The sequence below is a fragment of the Hemitrygon akajei genome, chromosome 8 (assembly GCF_048418815.1).
Source record: "Hemitrygon akajei chromosome 8, sHemAka1.3, whole genome shotgun sequence".
NCBI classification, from domain to species: domain Eukaryota; kingdom Metazoa; phylum Chordata; class Chondrichthyes; order Myliobatiformes; family Dasyatidae; genus Hemitrygon; species Hemitrygon akajei.
This window is the reverse complement of record NC_133131.1, coordinates 140429273-140452609: the sequence shown is the minus strand read 5'-3', so window position 1 is coordinate 140452609 and position 23337 is coordinate 140429273. Positions and strand designations below refer to the sequence as shown.

Below are 23337 nucleotides of genomic sequence, written 5' to 3'. Positions count from 1 at the left end.
TTGTAAATGGCTTCACCTCACTCCATAATTCCCTGGACACCAGTTTTGGCTGAGCTCTTGCATGAATTGCTTCCAGCTCTAGTAGAAAGGGTGTGAATGTCTGTGAGAGAGGGCAGATGGTATTTTCTAGAATGGTTCCAGGTATCATGTATTAGGCTAACCTGGAGAGGCTGGGATGGTTGTTACTGGAACGAAGCTCTTTGAAAAGAGATCTGAGAAAAACACAAAGAATAATGAGATTTAGAAATGGTAGAAGTTATCTTGTTATCATAAAAACCAAGGACCAAGGGAAGCAGACATAAAGGGAAAAGCCCAGGTGAGATGCAAATGAAAGCTTTTTAACTCACAGTGTGATTGTGATCTGGTATAAGGGAATAGAGTCATGGTTTTTTAAAGGAAATTGGACAGGTAGTTGAGGGAAAATAATGTGGAGGCATAAGGGGGAGAAATGAAGAAGGGAACAGATTAATTTGCTCTACAAAGAGCTGAAATGGACTATTCTGACCCAGCTGACTTTGTCAAAGTTCACCTCTACTGTACTTAGATTTCACATATCAAAATCAACAATATGGTCGCGCCAGAAACATATCTGAAGGGGAGCAGGCTCGGCATCTAGAGGACTTCTCACAGTGCCTTTGTCCTAAACTTAGCCGAACAATATCCTTTCTAATCCATTCCCCACGCCACATATTCAGAGCTGACAGAAAACTGCTGTTTCATGTAACATCTTATAAGCCATTCTGTTTTGCAGGCAAGGTCCTGAAAACTGTTTCAGAAACCCATCAATCCTGTTCTTTGACACTTATTACAGAGTTATTTTAAAGAATGGGTTTGTGCCTATTTGGTGCAAGTTTATTCTGCAAGAAAAAAAGTACTTTTAACCTCTTATCTGGCTTGAACTTTACTAACTTTGGACTCAGTTTCTTGTGAATATGCTCTTATGGTCTGATTTAATAGTCAGCATTAGTATGTCTGAATTTTTCAAATTAAGGTAGATAAAGGCCTACCTAATAATCCACATTAAGATTCATTAATGATTTATACAGCAGTTGACAAAATTTTATTAGATAAATATCAACAAATCATCCTGAAATGTCCCTTCTTTCAATTACTAATGTATCTCCAAGTCAGACAAATTACCTTTTTTTATTTGCTATACTTGATAAATGAATAGTTCACAGTTAGGGCTGAGGGCAGACAGAAAGGTCCGGACACACTTTAATAACTGGGAAGGTACTTCTGATGAAAAATGGATTTTTGCCAATGTTTTCTTTGCTGAAAAAATAGTTACAAATTCAAGAGCATGAATATTCTTGAATCAACAAATTCATGCAAAAGTGATTTGTTTCAGTCCTTGCAAAACTGCTATCCAATCATAACACACCTATAACAACAAAGGCACACAAAACAGTAAAATTGGGAGCAATTGGCTGATCTCTCAATTTCAATTCTCTTTACAGACGTTGCCTGACAGTGCTTTTTGTTAATATTTATTTTGTTTTTGATAACTTTGTTTTCCTTGCACCTATGATCCTTTAAAACTTCTCAATCACATAATTAGCAATCTAAGTAAATCAAAATTTGATTAGTGAATAACAACAGTTGAATACCAGCAAAGTGAAGAAATCCTTCTTCAGAGGCTGATTGAGCCCAGGGTCATAGGGTGATAATGCAGAACAGGTGACTGTAGCCTTGAGTTCACATGGGCCTTTTGTCTAGGAAGGACCACAGTTTGACTAAAAGCTGTTGAGCTATTGGCTGAATCGTGCTGGTTAACAACCAGCAGTTGTTAAGAGAACCGTCTATTGCTCAGTTTGTCACCAAAGACTCGAATGTTTTGACAGATATAGCGTGGGCAGCATTCTGACTGGTTGCATCACTGCCTGATATGGAGGCTCAGGATCAAAAGGGGTTGCAGAGGGTTACAGACCAAGCCAGTTCCATCCCTTCCCTCTATCAAGGACAACTTCAAGAGGTGGTGCCTTAAGAAGGCAGTATTCATCATAAAGACCCTCACCAGCAGGACATACTCTCAATGAGGAGATACAGGAGCCTGAAGACCCATACTTAAGAATTTAGGAACAGTTTCTGCCTTTCTGTTGTCAGATGTCTGAACGGTCCATGATCCCATGAACACTACTGTGCAGTTCTTCTTTCGCACTATGTATCCATTTATTTATTTGTTTGCTTTCTTATTTTTGTAACCTATAGTAATTTTTTTTTTGTGTCTTGCAGTGTACTGCTGCCACAAAAGGGCAAATATGCCAGGGGTAATAAACCTGATTTTGATTCTGATTCCTAGGAGATAATATATTTGATTAATCAGTATGTTTGTATGGAAACCTGGGCACAACGCCACCTCCCCTAGAGTGACGCTGTGCCCATTGTGTTCAGTGTGTTCTCAATATTAGCAGGAATTTCTAAAAATAGCAGCTTGGCTTAACCTACAGTGCAAACTTTGTTAGAACATGCAGACACATAGAATGGATGAGTTAGACCATCACTTCTATCCATGCACATTCTGCTGATGAGGAATAGAGCTTTACCCCTGAATGAATTCTGAAGTATATTTGTGTACCATGTGAGTTATTTTTATAAAGATTGATGGTCAAATTCAGCAACACTATTCTATTGTAAGAGAGTGCTTGGTTCAATTTGAAACACTCTCGTTCAGCCAGAAGTTTGTGTGTTCAAACCCCGTTCTATGATTTTGGTGTAAACTCAGCTGATAATTCAGTGAAGTAACAAAATGTTCTTGTATTTCACAATATTTTAGAATCCCCATATACTGTACATTGAAGCCAATGAAGACGGGCTTTTAAAACAATTAAAAAACAAATGTGCCTTAAGTACTCAGCAGGCCAGTAGTATATGTGAAGAGAGAAACTATACTAACATTTCAGGTTATGACCCTTCAAGTGAGTAATTTATATAATTTTATATATACAGTTGAAGTCAGAAGTTTACATACACCTTAGCCAAATACATTTAAACTCAGTTTTTCACAATTCCTGACATTTAATCCCAGAAAACATTACCTTTCTTAGGACAGTTAGGATCACTACTTTATTTTAAGAATGTGAAATGTCAGAATAATAGTAGAGAGAATGATTTATTTCAGCTTTTATTTCCTTCATCACTTTCCCAGTGGGTCAGAAGTTTACATACACTTTGTTAGTATTTGGTAGCATTCCCTTTAAATTGTTCAACTTGGGTCAAACATTTTGGGTGGCCTTCCACAAGCTTCTCACAGTAAGTTGTTGGAATTTTGTGGATGTTATGTATTTTGTGATGCATGTCTGGGATGGGAGTAGGGTTTTCATTGCACCTGTGCACATGACAATAAACTCAACCTTAATGTTGGTCCAGTTAGTTTGATCTCCATACTCGAGGAGACTTGCCCAGAGTCAGTGCACCATGGTCTCACTAGAATGATTCAGGAACAAATGGTTCAAGCGAGACTAGCCGATACTCACTTGAAGGCTCATTGAGCTGAAATGTCAGCTCTGTTTCTTCACAAATACCACAGGCCCTGCTCAATTTCCACAATTTCTGCTTTGGAATTTAACCTCCCAGCATCTGCAGTTCTTGATTTTTTTTATAATTACTGGAGTTTAACAGAATGAAAAGTAATTTAAAAAAATTGAATATGCTAATAGACTACTCCCTCAAAATGGAGAATTTAGGATAAGGGGCATTAAGACCGAGTAAGTGTCCATTTAGGAGAGGAATGAGAAGAAAAGGAGAGGAGGATCAGAGGTGGAGAGGGTCAGCAGTTTTGAATTCCTTGTGTTATCATTTCAGAGGATCTGTCCCAGCATATAAGTGCCATTACAATGAAATCATGGCAGTGCCTATACTTTGTTAGAAGCTTGCGAAGATTTGGCAGACTTCTATAGATTTATGGTAGAGAGTATACTGACTGGCTGCATCACAGCCTAGTATGGAAACACCAATGCCCTTGAACAGAAAAGCCTACAAAAACTGGGTGGATATGGCCGAGTTCATCACAGGTAAAGCCATCCCTACTATTGAGCACATCTCCATGAAATGCTGTCGCAGGAAAGCAACATCCATCTTCTGGGATCCCCACTGCCCAGGACATGCTCTCTTCTCGCTGCTGCCGTCAGGAAAAAAGTAAAAGAGCTTCAGGACTCACACCACCAGGTTCAGGAACAGTTGTTACCCCTCAAATATCAGGTGCTTGAACCAAAGGGGATAACTTCACTCAGTTTCTCTTCCCCCATTATTGAAATTTTCACACAACCTATGGATTCACTCTCAAGGACTCTTCATGTCAGGATTGTATATGGTGACATATATGTACTTTGATAATAAATTTACTTTGAACTTTGGGATGTCTTTAAGGATTGTAGATCTTTGAAATCCAGTTGATAACCCTTACTCACAGTACTCTCCAAGGCCTTCGCAAGAGCTTGGTTGTGGCAGGGGTTTTGTGATGATGTCACTGCACCATTCATAAATACAGCGGATTCTGCTTAATTGGGGCAGGCACTTATTTAGGACAACTCTTAAAGAATGAAAACTAATCGAGAAAATAGCCAGGATTCCCTTCATTTATTTGGGATACCATTCACATATTTGGTGCAGGGGACTGTGGTCAAACAGCTTCTAACTATCATCAGACATGTGCTCTTGTGTGGACATGAGCCATTACACTGTGCTTAGAGAAAACAGTTTTTAAATAAGCATCAATTGTTGTGTGTTTGTGTTCAAAAAATAGAGAAATAAGCAGTAAGATAATTCAGATCTGCTTTGCTCACTGTGGTCTCAAGCAGTGAGGCTTGGAGATGCAAGAAATGGCTGAGAGTGAAAATGAAACAATTTTGCTTCATCAGCAAGTTATGACTATGAAGAATTTGAAGGTGTTGACAATCAAAATAAGTTGCAGAAACTTGTAAAATTAGTCAGCTCTATCATGGGTACCAGCCTCTGTTGTATCCAGGACATCTTCAAGGAGCGGTGCCTCAGGAAGGCAGCGTCCATCATTGAGAACCCCCACCACCCAGGACATGTCCTCTTCTCATTGTTACAGTCAGAAAGGAGGTACAGAAGCCTGAAGGCACGCACTCAGCAATTCAGGAACAGCTTCTTCCCCTCTGCCATCCTATTTCTAAATAGACATTGAACCCATGAACACTATCTCACTTTTTTATTTCTGTTATTTTGCACTACTTATTTTAACTTTATTTAATAAACGTATGTATATACTTAATGTAACTGAGTTTTTTTCTGTATATTTATTTATCATGTATTGCATTGTACTGATGCCGTAAAGTTACCAAGTTTCACAACATATGCCGGCGAAATTAAATCTGATTCGGATTCTGATCATCCTGAAAATGAAGATTTGGAGGCAGTCTATTATCTGCATTAGGTGTCTGTGCTGATTTCTTCATTTACAGTCAATTTAAATAATGCACTAGTGTACATTGGATGAATTCCTCCATTAGTAACTATTAGAAAATAATAGACAGCTTTAAAGTACTGTATTTGTTCCGTATTTCATTTAAATACATAATTTGAAACTCAGTTAAATGGTAGTTTTCTGTTAGGGCAGAGTCAGTGCAGTGGGAACGGCTCCAGGGGCTGTGTTTTGATCTGCATGTGAGACATGGGAATTCTGGGAGACATCCAGCCTCCCGGATAACCACACCTGCACCAGGTGCACCGAGCTGCACCTGAACACATTAAGGAACTGGACCTTCGACTCATATGGAAGAATAAGGAGGTGATAGGTAGGAGCTACAGGGAGTTAGTCACCCCTAGTTTGCAGGAGGCAGGTAACTGGGTGACTGGAGGGGAAATGGGTAGCCAGTGCAGAAGACCACTGTGGCTGTTCCCCTCCATGATAAGTATACCACTTTGGATACTATTGATGGGGACGAACTACCGGAGGGACTAGCAGCAACCGGGTCTCTGGACTGAGTTTGACGTGTTTCTCAAAGAGAAGAGAGATGAAGAAGACTGCAGTAGTGATAGAGGCTTCCATAGTTATAGAGACAAGATTCTGTGGAAGCAATAGAGATACCGGGATGGTATGTTGCCTCCTAGTTGCCAGGATCAGGGATGTCTTGGATCAGACATGGCATTCTAAAAAGGGGAGGGTGAGCAGCCAGAAGTCTTGGTACATATTCGCAACAATGACATACAGTAATTAGGAAAGGTGAGGAGTTCCCAAAGAGAGGTTTTAGGAAACTAGGTAGAAAGACCTCCAGGGTGGTAATCTCTGGATTGCTGACTGGGCCACGCGCCAGTGAGGGTGAGAATCAGATGATTTGGCAGGTGAATGTGTGGCTGCGGAACTGGTGCAGGCGGCAGGAGTTCAGATTTCTGGATCATTGGGATGTCTTCTGGGGAAAGTACAAACTTTACAAAAGGGATGGGTTACATCTGAACCTGGGGGGGGGGGGCAATATCCTTGCAGGTAGGTTTGCTACAGCTTTTCAGGAGGGTTTAAACTCATTTGGCAGGGGAGTGGGAACTGGTGTGATAGGGCTGATAATGGGGTAGTTGGTTTACAAACAGAGGCACTGTGTTGTGAGACTGCTAGCAAGGAGAGGCAGATGATGGGGCAAAATTGTTGTCAATGGGATGAGTTTCAATGTAAAAGGGGAACAAAATCAAAAAGGGTGATGAATACAGGACTGAAGGTGTGGTATTTGAATGCATGCAGTTGAACTAATAATACAATTATAGAATGGTATTTTGTGGGCAACACTGAATCATGGCTGAAAGAAGATTATAGCTTGGAGCTTAATGTCCAAGGATACACATTGTATCATAAGGACAGGCAGGTAGGCAGAAGGGTTAGGAAGCTCTGTTGGTAAACAATTAAATCAAATCATGAGAAATGGGTGACATAGGATTGGAAGGTGTAGAATCATTTTGGATAGAGCTATGGAAATGCAAGGGTAATAAGATGCTGATGGGGTTATATATACAGACCTCCAAACAATAGTAAAGATGTGGTCTACAGATTGCAATGGGAGATAGAAAATGTATGTGAAAAGGGTAATTATTACAATAGTCATGGAGAATTTCAATATGCAGATAGATTGGGAAAATTAGGTTGTTGAATCCCAAAAAGGAGAATTGGTAGAATGCCTATGAGATGGCTTTTTACAGCATCTTGTGTCTGAGCCCACTAGGGGATCCGCTATTCTGGATTGGATGTTGTGTAATGAACTGGTATTGATTAAAGAGCTTAATAAGGTAATGGAACCTTTATTGGCCAGTGATCATAATATGATGTCATTCACCCTGCAATTAGAGAAGGCCACATAACAACAGATTGTTATGTTTTGTTAACAACAAATGTATGCCAGTGATATTAAACCTGGTTTTGATTAAGTCAGATGTATCAGTATTACAGTGGAGTAAAGGGAATTACAAAGGCATGAGAGAGGTGAAGATAGATATTGATTGGAAGGGAACACTAGTAGGGATGATGGCACATAAACAATGGCTGGAGTTTCAGGAAGAATTTGGAAGGCACAGAATAGCTATATCCCAATGAAGAAATATAGAAGTATTCTGAAGACAGGATAATACAACTGTGGTTAACAAGGGGAGAAGTCAAAGCCAATATAAAAGCCAAAGGGAGGGCATATAGTAGAGTAAAAATTAATGGACATTTAGAGATTGGGAAGCTTTTAAAAACCACCAGAAGACAGCTAAAGGCCAATAATATTAAAGAGGATACAAATATTTCTTCAGATACATAAAGTGTAAAAGAGAGGTGAGGGTAGATATTGGACCACTGAAAATGATGCTGGAGAAGTAGTAATGGGGGACAAGGACATGGCGGCCAAACTGAATAATAATTACGTAAGAGTCTTCACTGTAGAAGACTCTAGCAGTATAGCAGAAGTTTCAAAGTATCAGGGGATAGAAGTAAGTGAAGTTGGCATTACCAGGGAGAAGGTGCTTGGGAAACAGAAAGGCCTAAAGGTAAATAAGTCACCTGGACAAGATAGCCTATTCCCCAGTATTCTGAAAGAAGAGGCTGAAGAGACATTAGCAATGGTCTTTCAAGAATCAATAGACTTTGGCATGGTTCTGAAAGACTGGATAATTGCAAATGTCACTTTGGAGAGAGTTTGTAAAAGGAAATTCTAGGCCAGTTAGTCTGACCTCAGTGGTTGAGAAGATATTGGAATCGATTGTTAAGGATGTGATTTGAGGACACTTAAGGGCACATGACAAAATAGGCTGAAGTCAACATGGTTTCCTTAAGGGAAAATCTTGCCTGACAAATCTGTTGGAATTCTTTGAAAAAATAACAAGCAGGATAAACAAAGGGGAATCAATGTATGTTGTTTACGTGGATATTCAGAAGGCCATTGACAAGGTTCCACACATGAGGCTACTTAATAAGCTAAGAGGGAATGGTATTACAGAAAAGATATTAGTGTTGATAGAGCATTGGCTGATTGGTAGGAGGCAGAGTCTGATTAAATGGTACCATTTCTGTTTGGCACAGGTGGCTAGTGGTGTTCCACAGGAGTCTATGTTGGAACTGATTCTTTTTACATTATGTGTCAATGATTTGGATGATGGAGTTGATGCTTTGTGACCAAGTTTGAGGATGATGTGAAGATAGGTGGAGGGACAGGTAGTGTTGAGGAATCAGAGAAGCTACAGAAGGACTTAGACAGATTAGGACAATTGGCAAAGAAATGGCAGATGGAATACAGTGTTGGGGGTGTGTGGTCATGCACTTTGGTAGAAAAGATAGAAGTGTAGACTGTTTTCTAAATGGAGAGAAAATTTAAAAATCTGAGGTGCAAACAGACTTGGAAGTCCTAATGCAGGATTCTCTAAAGGTTAATTTGCAGGTTGAGTCAGTGGTGAGGAAGGCAAATACAATGTTAGCATGTAATGTTGAGGCTTTATAAAGCACTGGTGAGGCTTCACTTGGAGTACTATGAGCAATTTTAGGCCCTTATCTAAGAAAGAAAGTGCTGACATTCGAGAGGGTTCAAAGGAGGTTCATGAAATTTATCGAAAAGCTTATCATAGGAAGAGCATTTGATGGCTCTGGAACTGTATTCGTTGGAACTCAGAAGAATGAGGAGGGATCTCATTGAAACCTATCAAATATTGAAAGGCCTCGATATCGTGCCTGTGGAGAGGATGTTTCCTATGATGGGGGTGTTGTAGACCAGAGGACACAGCCTCCGAATAGAGAGACATCCATTTAGAACAGAGATGAGGAGGAATTGCTTTAGCCAGAGAGTGATGAATTCATGGTCGCACTGCAGCTGAAGAGGCCAAGTCATTATGTATATTTAAGGTAGAGGTTGATAGGTTCTTAATTAGTCAGGGCATGGAGGGATACGGGGAGAAGGCAGGTGACCGGGGCTGAGAGGGAAATGGATCAGCCATGATGAAATAGCGGAGCAGGCTAGATGGACCAAATGGCCTAATTCTTCTCCTATATCTCATAGCTTTATGGTCTTTTTTTATACCTTTTTAACTATTTCCATGAAACAGCTAATTGGATAGCCGCTTAATTGGGCCAAAATATACTGGTGCCAATGTGATCCAATTATTTGGAATCCACTGTATACCATTTTTCTGTGAAATACAAAAGTAGGAAGTATTTGCCAAGAAATAATTTTAGTAAAAGCTTTCCATGCTGTATATTCTCTAGTGATAGAATCAGAATTGGTACATTTTCCTTATCAGTAAGGAACTCTTCCTAACATTACACTATGACGAAAAATTGTTTCCACTTGCCGATAACATTGAATGCAAGTTATCACTATAAAAGCAAAAAAGGAAGTTCAAGAAAAATTTTCACACAGAAGATGACTCAATAATTTACTATAGTTACCAAGGTGGAATTCAGGACAATTTAAGAGAGGACGTAAATATGTAAGAGGTAAAAAAAAAGTTAAGATGGCGCAATTTTAAGAGGCTATTGTTTGCGTGTAGCTCCAACAGGAATCATCAGATATTCCCAGTTAGGACTCACAGTCACAGCTCTGGGTACTTCAGAAAACAACATCTTTTTAAGAATTAGTACTAGTCAAGAAGGTTCAAAACCTGGACCTCTGTAACTGGATCCTTGACTTCCTCACTGGGAGACCACAATCTGCGCGGATCGGAAATAACATCTCCTCCTCGCTGACAATTAACACTGGCACACCTCAAGGATTCATGCTTAGCACATTGCTCTACTCTCTCTATACCCACGATCAAGTGGTGTGGCACAAACGCCATCTATAAATTTGCCGACAACACAACTACTGTTGGCAGAATTTCAGATGGTGATGAAGAGGCGTACAGGAGCAGGATAGATCTGCTGGTTGAGTGGTGTTGCAGGAACAACCTTGCGCTCAACGTCAGTATCACCAAGGAATTGATTGTGGACTTCAGAAAGGGGAAGTCGAGGAAGTCCTCATCGACGGATCAACAATGGAAAGGGTGAGCACTTTCAAGTTCCTAGGTGGCAACATCTTTGAGGATCTATCCTGGGCCCAACATGTTGATGCAATTGCAAAGAAGCTATATTTTATTAGGAGTTTGAGGAGAATTGGTATGTTAGTAATGACACTAGAAAATTTCTACAGATGTAACATGGAGAGCATTCTAACTGGTATGGAGAGGTCGCTGCAGTAAATTGTAAACTCTGCCAGTTCCATTATGGCCTCTAGCCTCCTCAGCATCGAGGACACATTCAAAAGGCGAAGCCTTAAAAAGTTGGCATCCTTCATTAATGACCCCCATCACCCAGCCATGCCCTCTTCTTATTGCTACCATCAAGGAGGAGATACAGGAGCCAGAAGACACACACTCAACATTTCAAGAACAGCTTCTTCCCCTCTGCCATCAGAATTCTGAGTGGACAATGAACCCATGAACACTACCACAGCTTTTTTTCCTTTTGTTTTGTACTATTTGTTTAATTTAATTTTCTTTTTTGCACATGCTTCTTATTGTAATTTATAAATTTCACGGCATACTCTATGCTGGTGGTATTAAGCCTGATTCTGATTCTGACACATAGAAGGAGAAATATAGAGGAAGAGCAGATAGCTTTTGCAGTAAAACTAATAAAATGCCATTCACCCAATAAAATGTCATTTTAATTTTGGTACAGTGGAAGAGTTTACCAATAAGTTTCTACTCAGAATCAGAATCAGGTTTATTAACGTGAATTTTGTTAACTTAGCAGTGGCAGTTCAATGCAATACATAATCTAGAAGAGAAAAAAAAAATTTTTAAATATAAAAATAATAATAATAAATAACTAAATCAATTACAGTATATGTATATTGAATAGATTTTAAAAAGTGCAAAAAAACCAGAAATACTGCATATTAAAAAAGTGAGGTAATGTCCAAGGGATCAATGTCCATTTAGGAATTGGATGGCAGAGGGGAAGAAGCTGTTCCTGAATCGCTGAGTGTGTGCCTTCAGGCTTCTGTATCTCCTACCTGATGGTAACAGTGAGAAAAGGGCATGCCCTGGGTGCTGGAGGTCCTTAATAATGAACACTGCCTTTCTGAGACACCGCTTCCTGAAGATGTCCTGGGTACTTGTAGGCTGGTACACAAGATGGAGCTGACTAGATTTACAACCTTCTGCAGCTTCTTTCAGTCCTGTGCAGTAGTCCCCCCACCCCCCCCCCCCCCCTCCATACCAGACAGTGATGCAGCCTGTCAGAATGCTCTCCACGGTACATCTATAGAAGTCTTTGAGTGCATTTGTTGACTTGCCAAATCTTTTCAAACTCCTAGTGAAGTATAGCCGAATGTCTTGCCTTCTTTATAATCACATCGATATGTTGGGACCAGGGTAGATCCTCAGAAATCTTGGCAGCCAGGAACTTGAAGGTGCTCACTCTCTCCACTTCTGATCCCTCTATGAGGATTGGTATGTGTTCCTTTGTCTTACCCTTCCTGAAGTCCACACTCAGCTCTTTCGTCTTACTGACGCTGAGTGCCAGGTTGTTGCTGCGGCACCATTCTACTAGTTGGCATATCTCACTCCTGTACACCCTCTCGTCAACACCTGAGATTCTACCAACAATGGTTGTATCGTCAGCAAATTTATAGATGGTATTTGAGCTCTGCCTAGTCATACAGTTACGTGTATATAGAGAGTAGAGCAGTGGGCTAAGCACACAGCCCTGAGGTGCCCCAGTGTTGATCGTCAGTGAGGAGGATATGTTATCATCAATCCGCACAGACTATGGTCTTCCAAGTCAAGGATCCAGTTGCAGAGGGAGGTGCAGAGGCCCTGGTTTTGCAACTTCTCAATCAGGATTGTAGGAATGATGGTATTAAATGCTGAGCTATAGTCTACACAAATAACTATACATAAAATTAATATTTGTGGTAGCCAGTCTATTCAATTCCATAAAGGGTAAGAATGCAACTTTAGGCTTTGATGTAATTATACTTTTGTCTGGATTTACACTGACAGATTTTGAAAGGAATATCTTTCTGCATTTCACATAGACTGCTAGGCAAAGTGCTACTTAACTTTTAAGGTTAAAGTGATTCTGTGATAAGTCACCAGAGGGTGACATTATATAGAACCTATTCTGTTCCTCATTCCTTAAAGTTGTCATGGCCTGGGGTGGTGGTGGGGGGTTTGATTCTAGTGTGGATAAACTCCCACTATGTGTTAAATGCTTCCAACAGTGTACATGTCACATAGCCTCTGACAACCAAGTCCAGCTCCTGGCCTTCACATGTGGCTTAGCTACTAGGCCTGGTGGAGCTGTTTCTACTGACTGGAGGAGGGGCAGATGGGGCTCGCCATCCATGACTGGCAGCTCATCTAGGAGAAGGAAAACTCTGAATTCAAACCAGAGCTGCCTTACAGCTATAACTACTCATGAGGAAGGCTTCAGTAGTAAATCCCGAAGAAAAATCCAGAGCTGGGTCCCTAAAGCAGTCCTACGTCGCTTACTGGCGACTCCTGTAACAATCTGTATCGGTCCTTGCAGTTCTTTTGGATTCATCAGCTGAGTGGGGAGAGGAAGCCTGCTGCACAGGCAACAGCTTACTCTCCAGATCATACTGCACTGGCTTGTGTACTGGCTTGCTTATTGACTTCAATCGACAGAAGCCATCATTCTGTTCCTTTGTACAGGTTGTACCTGCACAGACAGGAGTTTGGTTCTGATGAGGCAGCAGAAGGTATTCTAGGAAAATGCAGTCCTTTTCATCTTTAAAGGAAGATTGGTAAAGCTGATTCTTTAACTGGCATAAAACTATATATTACAATCTAGAGGAATTTGCCATCTTGTATATAAAACATAAAATTAATGTACTGGGAATTGGGCAGGGGGGATGCTGATGTAATATGGGGAGAATAAATGGGGATAGATGAGTGATCAATGGTCAGTGACACCACAGACACGATGGGCTGTAGAGCTTGCTTTCATCCTGTACAGCTCCATATATTAGTCACTATTCAGCAAGACAAATGTTATGTTGGGTTTTATTGCAAGGACTTTGAAGTACAGAAAGCTTTGTTGCAGTTGTGCAGAGAGTAAGATCTGAAGTACAGTATGGAGTTCTGAGCGGATGCTATGAGGAATATATCTCCTTTCAGCTGATACAGTGCAGATACACCTGTTTAATTTCTGAGGTGAAATATTCCAAGGATAAAAGACATGGGCATGATTTCTCTGTGAGTGAAAAGAAGATAATTTCACTGATACATGTGTTGCCAGTGGTGTTGCTGCGTGCAGATACAATTACAAAGCTTAAAAGAAAATAACTGAATGGATGCTTGGACAGGAAAGGTGTTGAGAAATATGACCACAATGCAGTCAAATGCGATTAGATTCACAGTTGGCATGGAAGAGGGGGCCCAAAAGGGCCTATTTCTGTGCTATAAGATTCCATGATTCTAAGATTGTGAGACAGTTTAAAGACAAACACATTGAGAAACAGCTTTGCCCGCTTGGGGTTGTGGTATTGAATCAGGAAACACATTCTGCTGGGCTCCAAGGTGTGCAGTGGTAGTGACAGGCACCAGCAACTGTGTAATAGAGGTGGAGAGGAGACTGATTGTGAGATCCGTCGGTGGGGATTGAGATGCTGGGTGCTACGGGAGCCCTGTCCTAAGAGGCGAGTATGGATCTTCAGTCTTGATGAAGGGTCAGCTGTTCATTTCCCTCCATAGATGCTGCCCATCTTGCTAAATTCCTCCAGTATTTTCTCTGTGTGTTACACCTAATCTGGTGCACTGTTGTGAAGGCCTCATTATCCCAGGAGCATTGGAGGAGAGGGTTGGGGGGTTAGGTTGCACTAATCTCTTCCTCAGTGATCCAAATGAGGCAGAAATTCCAGTGGGCATGTAGGCGAGGCTCATGCGGAGGAAAGCTGAGTCAATTTTCTAGAGTGACTCAAAAAGCTAATGTGATTCATGTTGAACTTTTTTTTGTAATACCGAGCACTAAATCAACAGCTTTCAACAATCTGATTTACAGTTTACCATCTGAGATTAGAGGATGGCTTATTTCCGACTGAGTTCAAGGCAAATTTTCTCCCTTCTTTTCTGCATTTCTTTTCATTAGATGGTTATGAAAGCTTAGTTGTTGAGCTCAGAGTCAGGGAGAAGAGCTGGAAAAAGTTGTACTTTTTAGTACCTTGAAACAGACAACTGAAAGATGATCTTATGGAAGTTTTTTAAAAAAAAAAATCACATCTGTGGAATACTTTTCTGGATTGCAGGATGCCACAAATTGCTTTGCAGCCAATGAAACATTTTTGGAAGTGTAATCTCCTGAACTAGGGTTTCCTCATGGAAAGTTTGAGTGCGATTGTGGAGCAGTCATTGTTAATGTGCTCAAAATCATGGAAAAATTGACAAAGGGAGAATAAATATAAGGGAAGCATATGCGTGATTGTAAACAGCTCTGTACAAAGAGAACAATGAAAATTCAGTGGCAGCAGCAACCAAGGAATTGAGACTCTTGCAAAATCTGCCACATAATACAGAGCTCCAGCTAGTTACACCTACGCTAGAAGCACAATTTACGGAAATTGTCAAACATCACAAGCATTAATAAAAAATAATTGTACCTGTGGCCCACGTGACCGATCATAGTAATCATCCTTTAGTAAAGCAGCAACAAATTTGCATAAACAAATTGCTGCAAACGTTAAATACGGTAAGGAAACGGTGATATTCTCTTGGTAATGCTCCATGAGGAAACGATTGATCAGGAATAATTTACCTGCCCTTCTTTGAAATAATGCATCTTTCATTGTACATCTATTTGGTGAGCTGGGGCTCTAACATAAATAGCTCACTGAAAATACGGTGGGACTGATTATGTAGCAGACTCTGTCACCAACAGGAGTCATGCAAGTCCTGTTTCAGAACACAGTTCTGGGGTGCTTCTAACATTTTGTCTAAATTTACAATTTTTAAAGACTCCATCTGAGTGTTAACGTTATATACTGGACTAAGAGGAGTGAAACCCATTCTCTAGGCTGACAGAGGAAGGTTCTGTTTCTGTTAGGTTATTTAAACTATTAATGAGGATAAAACGAGATAAAAGCTAACTTGCATAGATCATCGCCAGGGATGATTACAGTTCATGCCTAAAATTAACAGTGAATCATTGACGGTGTGGCTGATAGCGAGGATAGAAATTCCAGGCTGCCCGAAGACATCAGTTCCATGATGAGCTTGTGTCCACCTATCAAAGCAGATTGGAAACTATCGCAAACTACAACCCGGTTAGAGGGGGGACACGAAAGACTCAATTCAAATACATAGTTTGGGCAACGAGGAGCCAATCGAACCTCAGTGGGTCTGTCTTTCTTGGTTTGTTTCTCAAATTAGTATCTGAATTCCAGCTTAAATCATTCACGGAAGCTCATCCAAAATCCCTCCAAGGACAACATATCCATTATATCCTTACACCATTCAGGAAGTCTAGTTACTAAGTATTATAAAATACCTACTCATTTTCTGGAATTTAAAAAAATATTCAGAAGCAGGACAAACTTGTGCATGCTGTTAACACAAAGTGTAAAACAGGATGCTTCAGCTGGTCAGCATTTGAAAAAGCCGTCATGGTTGTCAGCACCCGAAATCTTGGTGCTTCTTGTGTTTTGTACCAACAGGGAGATCGGAGGATTTTTATCACTGGAACTGATCAGTCCCTGGTGTGTAGTCAAATAAATGACATCACTCTGGATTACTGTGGGCCACATGTTTCACATGTTACTCGTGATATTTCTGGGTCTGTTGACAGCGAGTCCATTCATGTGCTGAAGATTACCCTCTCCATTCATGGCGTTATATCAGAACTGTCAAAGGGACCCCCCACCTGAAACATGAACTAATCCCTCGCTCTCTTTACACAGGTCGATAGGCCTCATGTGGTAGTTTCTGGTTTTAAAGTTAAAGCATTCCATTGGGATAATCAAGGGGCAAATGACATGAGAGAAACAACATATTATGATATTTAAAATGCATCGCAGGTTGAGTCCCCTCTAATATTTTTAGCCTACGTCATTCAATAACATCCTTTGATTTTAATGTTCATGATGAGTTATCATTCATATTTTAGCAATAATCAAGGGATATCTAAAACTAGAGGACACAGATTTAAGGTGAAAGGAAAATGGTTAAAGGAAGAGAAAATAAGATATTGGAGAAACACCAGTCAGGCAGTGAACAGAAGTGGATAGTTAGTGTTTCAGGTAAGGTCCTTCATCTGGACTGAGAGTTTAGAGTCAAAGAATTATAGAGTCATACAGCATAGAAATAGGCCCTGCTCCATGCTAACTTAGATGCCCCATCTATCTCAAGGGAATCCATCCATCCATATAACAAAGACCTGAGGGATAAGATTTTCCTCTAAAGAGCAGTTGGTATCTGGAATGAACTGCCAGAAGAATTGGTGGAGGGGCAGTAAAAATGTTAAAGAGGCATCAGGGCAGGTACTTGAATGGGGAAGGCGCAGAAGGATATGGAATTAACTCAGGCAATTGGAATTAGTAACTTTGCCATGGATGGTCCCAAGTCTGCCTGCAAAAGGAGGAGGGTTGGACATGGGGCTTGCAACCCCATCCTGCAACCCGGCGCTATAGAAATGCCAACAGAAGCTCCAAAGACCTCATCCCTTGGAGAAGAGGGATCCTTAAAGATGGACCACATCTGGGGATAACTTGACTGACTGGCCCAGGAGAGAGGGCTCTGGAGAGTTGTTGACAGCGGCTTATACCAAGTAGTGGTGATGTGTTTGTCAACATTTGGGATTAATATAATGGACAACATTGGGGCACTGCACTGAAAGGCCTGTCTCTGCTGAACTATGTGAGATAAATGAGCTTGTTACTGTATTGCTGGAAAGGGTAAGACAGTTGAAGAATAGACAAAAGTTTAGGAACCATGACTAATCGTGGTTCCCCTTTTTAGAGGCATGGAATTTTATAACCTCTGTATTCCATCCCCTCTCCCCCACACTGCCCCAACATATTGCCATCTCCCACTGAGATCAACTGCCTAAGAAGATGAAATCTGTGGCTTTCCTGATGGCTGAGAACCTCACCAGAGGACACCTAGACCCAGCCAGCCACTGGGGGAGCCAAGATAATTAACTCAAAATGTTCAATGAATTGGGAAAAAAAGGAGAGGAATAAAGGAACAATAATTCTGCATGTTGAAGCATCATAATTAGCCATGTCCATCTTATTCTCTGGGAAAGAACATGTTGGAAGCAGTAAGTGAAGACTACATTCACACACTCACAAGTTACAGACACAACAACATTAAGAAATTGTTACCATGGAGCTTCTTCACTGCAATTAGTACCAGAGGTTGTCACACAGACAAAGGCAGCCGACTCTTTCATCACTGTATTAGCAAATCATGAGTGTATCTAGCACTGCTCCAATCACAGCGTGACATGCCTGATGAGGTGATTATTTCGAGTTCCAGCACAGTAGGGCTGTGAATCTGTTTACCAGTTCTGGCTACTCAAAGGCCAGCCCATCCAGAGATACGTCAATAACCCTGGACACCTGAGAGCTTCCCTCCTATTTAAATCTTCAGTGTACTTAGCAATTAACATATGTGAGTGCAATTAGGAGCACCAGATATAAGCAAGGCCTTACCTCACATGAAACTAGGAGCCATGACTGCTTGCTTCCTTCCACAGATGGGGCAGCAGCAGCTGGAGCAAGTTCTCCCAGCCGTTATCTGTTGTGCATCATACAAATCCCAAGCCTGCATTTGACAGAAACTGATACTGAACACTGCAGCCTTTAAGCACTAGGGAAGGGTTTGGGGAGGGGGGGGGGGGGAGGGAGGTCCAAGTGTTAGGGAAGAGGACTGAAGGGTGGGTTAAAGTTGTCGTAGTGATGTGATTCTTTTGAGCCTGTTGGAAAGAACAGTTAAAAACCTCAATGTAAGCAGTCCCTTGCTCACAATTCGACTTTGAGAGTCTGCTCTCCTTCGTCCAATTATGTCTAAGCCAACATTCTAAGTAATGGTGGAAAATTCCAGAGCACTAAGATAACATACTCCTGTGTTCTCAAGTAAATCAAAGGCATGTGTGGAATTTAAGGCTAGATTCAGTACAAGAAAAGTGCCCATCTGCAATGTAGCATATGTACAGTATAACTGACTAACCTGCAAAGCATGTGTTTAGATCGATATAATGTATGGAGTTGGTGCTGGATACAGATATTCTCAATGCATTATTGTGCAATACACATCAATTACCCATTCTTAACTCACTCCTCTGATAAGTGGAATCACAGTTTACATTTCAAAGCCAGCACCAACACTAGCTTGGAGAAAGAGAAATTCAGAATTAGGATATTGCAGATTTTTAAAAAAAAACAACAAAAGAGTAATTCAGTCTTTATATGATGTTTTTATGATCCTCTGCCTTTTCATCAAATTTACAGTCTGTCTGAAGTCGCCTACAGCAAACTATCATTTGATTTTCCTCTTTACTGTAGGAGATGGGCAGCTTACTGTTTTTGACTGAGTGCATCCAGAACAGTTTGAACTTATTAGCACTCCAGACAAACTGCACATGGTAAACCATTGCAGGCGAGACCATCACCTGCGGCTGTTTTTGCAAGATGTGCTGAGTATTTAAAGAGCCAGCAATAAAATAACACAGAGATTTTTAAAGATATAACATATGCACATCAAAAGCAAAATCTTGAAATGATCCTTAGCCTGTAATCAGAGTGGCTCAATTTGGCATTAGAAATTGGAACCTCTCCTATTCAACTCAAAGATAGGGTGTGAGACTTTAGTCCCAGAAGAGAAAAACTTAATCACTTGGAATTATTTGCAGCCTGGCTGTGAGACACCAGCAACAAACTGGCAGGAAGTAAACACAAAAGGAAGGGGGAATGAGTTCAAAGACAAATTTCCAGATGTTTTTGACAAAGAAGCAACATAACAACAGAAGGAATTTAAAGCAGATGTATCTTCTTGTGGAAGTGCATGTTTGACTTTACAACATTCATGAACATGTAGAGAACAGTCACTAAGAATGGTTCTCAGAACTCTCATTCGAAAATTGCCCTACCCATTATTGGAGCAAATCACCCCAGTAATGTCTCTGGTTCAATTAATGCTCTGGAGTCAGAGTTAGGAGAGGAACCAAGCATTACTTTGGGCTTGGCTTTTTGGATTAGGAAAGGGATTTTCACTCTTGTTTACTGTGCAGCCACATTTGATGGTATACACTATCTGGATCTATCTCATTTGACTCCAACCAGTCCTGAACTACATTCCTCCTGATGGGAAATGACAACTAAGAAGGAATTGGAGAAGATCCATTCCCACCTTCACTTGCTTCTGCACAACAATCACTTAAAGTCCCCTGTTCACACTCCTACCATGCTGATCTCCACTGTGGTCAACCTGCTTTACACTGTGGCATCTCTGAGAATGAGGGAAGTGATGTTGATATCACCATTAAGCTAATTCTTTTCTTTTGAAGACATGCCACATCATTAGGTACCATTGTTGAACAAGTTCCAGGGAAGACAGTCCTGTAGAGGGTTAGTGGCCAAAGGAACTAGGGTAAAGGATGAACTGAAGGAAATTTATATTAGGCAAGAAACGGTGTTGGATAGACTGTTGAGTCTGAAGGCTGATAAGTCCCTGGGACCTGATGGTCTGCATCCCAGGGTACTTAAAGAGGTGGCTCTAGAAATCGTGGACGCATTAGTAATCATTTTCCGAGGTTCTATAGATTCAGGAACAGTTCCTGCTGATTGGAGGGTGGCTAATGTTGTCCCACTTTTCAAGAAAGGAGGGAGAGAGAAACCAGGAAATTATAGACCGGTTAGCCTGACGTCAGTGGTGGGAAAGATGCTGGAGTCAATTATAAAAGAGGAAATTACGACACATTTGGATAGCAGTAGAAGGATCAGTCCAAGTCAGCATGGATTTATGAGGGGAAAATCATACTTGACTAATCTTCTGGAGCTTTTTGAGGATGTAACTATGAAAATGGACAAGGGAGAGCCAGTGGATGTAGTGTACCTGGACTTCCAGAAAGCTTTTGATAAAGTCACACATAGGAGATTAGTGGGCAAAATTAGGGCACATGGTATTGAGGGCAGAGTACTGACATGGATTGAAAATTGGCTGGCTGACAGGAAACAAAGAGTAGCAATTAACGGGTCCCTTTCGGAATGGCAGGCTGTGACCAGTGGGGTACCGCAAGGTTCGGTGCTGGGACTGCAGCTGTTTACAATATACATTAATGATTTAGATGAAGGGATTAAAAGTAACATTAGCAAATTTGCCGATGACACAAAGCTGGGTGGCAGTGTGAAATGTCATGAGGATGTTATGAGAATGCAGGGTGACTTGGACAGGTTGGGTGAGTGGGCAAATATATGGCAGATGCAGTTTAATGTGGATAAATGTGAGGTTATCCACTTTGGTGGCAAGAACAGGAAGGCAGATTACTATCTAAATGGAGTCAAGTTAGGAAAAGGGGAAGTACAACGAGATCTAGGTGTTCTTGTACATCAGTCAATGAAAGCAAGCAAGCATGCAGGTACAGCAGGCAGTGAAGAAAGCTAATGGCATGCTGGCCCTTATAACAACAGGAATTGAGTATAGGAATAAAGAGGTCCTTCTGCAGCTGTACAGGGCCCTGGTGAGACCCCACTTGGAGTATTGTGTGCAGTTTTGGTCTCCAAATTTGAGGAAGGACATTCTTGCAATTGAGGGAGTGCAGCGTAGGTTCACAAGGTTAATTCCCGGAATGGCGGGACTGTCATATGTTGAAAGATTGGAGCGACTGGGCTTGTATACACTGGAATTTAGAAGGATGAGAGGGGATCTGATTGAAACATATAAGATTATTAAGGGATTGGACACGCTGGAGGCAGGAAGCATGTTCCCACTGATGGGTGAGTCCAGAACCAGAGGCCACAGTTTAAGAATAAGGGGTAGGCCATTTAGAACAGAGATGCGGAAAAACTTTTTCACCCAGAGAGTGGTGGATATGTGGAATGCTCTGCCCCAGAAGGCAGTGGAGGCCAAGTCTCTGGATGCATTCAAGAGAGAGTTAGATAGAGCTCTTATAGATAGCGGGGTCAAGGGATATGGGGAGAGGGCAGGAACGGGGTACTGATTGTGTATGATCAGCCATGATCACAGTGAATGGCAGTGCTGGCTAGAAGGGCCGAATGGCCTACTCCTGCACCTACTGTCTCTTGTCTATTCCAGATATGGGACTGTGCAATGACTCAGGCTGGATCTGTGACTAAAGACAAAACGTGTCTTTTTTGTCAGAGACTGCCACTTCATTGATTTCTACACTAATTTCAGTTAGCCACAGAGGATGCTTTCATAATTGTATATATGCTCACGGTTCAATTAGTACCCCTGTGCAGGTACAAAAGCTTCTGGGATAAAAAGATTAGGCTTGTATGTAATGTCAACCAAAGCTAGTCAAAGGAACAGTTGTCAGTTTGGGTGCAATATAAAATATGTTTGAGGTGCTGTAAAGCTGCATGGTAATCTTGTTTGTTATACTTCTATAGTATTAATTCAGTTGTTTAAATACTACTTTTCACTCAGAATAGAAAATGAAAGCTGTTCATGTTCATAGAGACAAAGAAAGGTACAACATGGAAAAAGGCCTTTTGACCCACCAAGTCGATGCTGACCATTAACTCATTTACACCAATCCTACGTTAATTTCACATTTTCATCATCTTCCCAGACACTACCACTCACCCACACACTAGGGGCACTTTACAATGGCCAGATAACTTATCAACCTGCAACCTTTAGAATGTGGGTGGAAACATGGATGAAACCTGGGTCACAGGGAGAATGTGCAAACATCGCACTGCTCTAGATGTCAGCACTGAACCTACTTCTTTGGCACTGTGAGCCAGCAGCTCCAGTGTGCGACCCATGGGGGCCAAAAAGGCAACTGTGAGAGCAACACATGAATTGTTCCACACAGTTGGCTCAGACCATGTGAACTAAAATATCATCAAAGATTTGCAAACACAAGTGCCCATGTGAGGTAGTTTGTGTATGTTTAGTAAGATACACATCATATAGTCACAAACACTTCCCGGAGCATGTGAGAATTTTAATGATGCAAAAATACTTCTTATAACACCTCCACTAAAAAGTTCTGAACATTTCAATCAAAAGTTTATAGCTATGCTCTTTCATTAAATTTATGATTTGGAATATGTTCATACATTAGAAAGTCATATTTGACCATTTCCAATTTCAGACATTCCTAGAATTGACAAGTAATGGAAGCAGTGATATTTGGAGATACAATGTTAAATTTCCTCTAGTTACTCTCTTTGAATTACAACCATAATGAATCTTTGGTATTATGCAATAATTAGCTGAAGTTCAATAGACAGAAAAAATACAGATTGAAAAAATGTTTAGATCTGTTCTGATGAATATTATCTTGTTACACATAGCTACATATTAATACTATTTAGTTCTAATATTGAAAACATTTCTCTTCATTTCATTAATATCGGAAGTTACAATCAAAGTTACAGTGATGAAATATAAAGAAATAAGCTAATAATAAATCTTTGAAGGTGAACTGAACAAAGTTAGAGGAGTGAAGACGATGGAACATAGGTACAGGAGTGAGGCATTCATCCCCTTGAGCCTATTAAATTAGATCAAAGCTGAATTGCACCTTAATCTCATTATGTAGCTTTGATCAAGATCCTCTGATTACCTCATCTGTTAATCTTGGTCTTGAAAACTTCAAATAGCCTAGCATTCACCCCCTAGGGAGAGAATTCCTCTTACTTTATGTGACTTGAGTGAAGTGAAGTTTAT

The 23337-nt window shown here is 40.8% G+C and overlaps 1 protein-coding gene across 1 annotated transcript in view; it reads right to left on the bottom strand.

The window, feature by feature from the left end:
* jcada (junctional cadherin 5 associated a) overlaps positions 1 to 18336 on the bottom strand; it is a 322416-nt gene extending 304080 nt beyond the window's left edge. Inside the window, exon 1 of the mRNA XM_073054753.1 lies at positions 18129 to 18336. The gene's annotated coding sequence lies outside the window, so the exon portion shown is untranslated. The remainder of the gene's footprint in view (positions 1 to 18128) is intronic.
* Between the last annotated feature and the right edge of the window lie 5001 nt (positions 18337 to 23337).